At 44.6% G+C, this 1,821-nt stretch overlaps 1 pseudogene; it reads left to right on the top strand.

Moving 5' to 3' along the window:
• The first annotated feature begins 614 nt into the window (after positions 1-614).
• On the top strand, positions 615-1,190 carry LOC145503285 (uncharacterized; annotated as a pseudogene).
• The last annotated feature ends 631 nt before the right edge of the window (positions 1,191-1,821 follow it).

The following is a 1,821-nucleotide window of genomic DNA, read 5'->3' as shown; positions in this document are numbered from 1 at the left end:
AAGCGTAACTGTGAATGTTCTAAATGGACAGACTGAAACCTTCGAGACTGCCGGCGCCAGTTGAGGTCGAGTTGGAAGGTTTGGATGGAAATGTGAAGACTACCATAAGTGCATTGACAGCAGAACGAGCCACAGGAATTATGAAAGTTAGTGACTGGGGAAAGTTTGCGGCAAAGTGCACCCATTTAAAAGGGATACAGTTTCCAAATCCTGGCATCCACCCAATAGTGGACTTGTTAATTGGAGTTGATTATGCTGAACTACACTTCTCGTTCAAGGATGTTCGAGGTCAACCCGGGAAACCAGTAGCAAGACTTACTCCATTAGGATGGACGTGAACAAGAACGGTTAGTGGGCTCAAAGGAGGTGACTATCAGTCAAACTTCGCACACACCTAATTTGTGCGAGAACAGTCAGACACAGAAGTAAGTAGTTTACTACGACAATTCTGGGAAATAGAGAATCCTAGTACATCACATGATCTCCTCGTTCTGGATCTTGATGAGCAATGTGCATTACAGCGGGTGGAAAAGTCATTCAACTACTTAGATGGAATATATCAAGTGGCACTTCCATGGAAGGAGAACATTCCTGAGCTACCAGACAATTATGGCATGGCGCTACGCAGATTGTGCAAAACTGAGAAACGTTTACTGAAGAATCCAGAGAGCGCAGCAGCCTACTCAGAAAACCTCACTCAATATTTGGAGAAAGGCTATATTCACAAGATCGACCCAACCGAAGAAGCCCCCAAGAGGATGGTACCTGCCGCACTTTCCCGTTCTAAGACTGGAGAGAACCACAACAAAGACTCGCATCGTATTTGACCTTTCTAAGAGGTTTGGAGGAATCTCCCTCAATGACGTTATTTATCAAGGACATAAAATGCAGAGAGATTTGAACGATGTTTTACTTCGATTCAGAAGACACCCTGTTACACTCATCTGTGACATCGCTGAGATGTATTTGAGAATTGAAGTTGCAACTAAAAACCGATCATTTCAACGGTTCTTATGGAGATCCTTGGATCAGCAGAGAAAACCAGAAGAGTACGAGTTCAACCGAGTTGTGTTTGGGATTAACTCATCGTCTTTCCAAGCTCAGTTCGTCTCCCAAACACATACTGAGCAGCACAAAGATGAGCTGCCCTTAGCTGCAGAAATTGTGTCAAAGTCAAGATATATGGATGATAGTATGGTCTCGGTGTTGGACGACAGTCAAGGTATTGAGTTGTACAAGCAGTTAGATGAGCTGTGGAGCAGGGCAGGAATGCACGCTCGTAAATGGTTGTCCAATTCACCCAGGTTCTAAAGAAGATACCAATCGAGGACAGAGCATCCGAGGTAGACACTAACAAGGATCTTCTACCAACAGTAAAGACACTGGGAATCACGTGGCTTCCAGAAGAAGACGTGTTCACGTTCAAAGCAAATCAGGCCTGAAGAAAACTTTCAGCTCACTAAACGGAATTTCCTGAAAAGAATCGCCACATTTTTGACCCAGTTGGTTTCTTAGCACCATTTCCCATTCGAGCCAAAGTTATGATGCAGGAGATGTGGGTGGCAGGACTTGAATGGGACGAGCTATGCCCAAGGGAGTTGATCCACAAGTCTCAAGAGTGGTTCTGTGAGTTGGACGAGTTACCAACGATTAAAGTTCCAGATGTTTATGATTTGGCCCAGAAGAAGTTGTGCTGTCAGAGACCTTGCACACCTTTGTAGACGCATCGTAAGATGCATATGGTGCTATTGCCTATTTGAAGGTTAGCTACGAGAGTGGATCAGTATCCAGTCGACTAATTGCAGCCAAGGCAAGAGTTGC

This window comes from Orbicella franksi, chromosome 11, assembly GCF_964199315.1.
Source record: "Orbicella franksi chromosome 11, jaOrbFran1.1, whole genome shotgun sequence".
Lineage (NCBI taxonomy): Eukaryota > Metazoa > Cnidaria > Anthozoa > Scleractinia > Merulinidae > Orbicella > Orbicella franksi.
The sequence above is the reverse complement of the archived record's forward strand: the minus strand, read 5'-3'. Positions and strand labels throughout refer to the sequence as shown.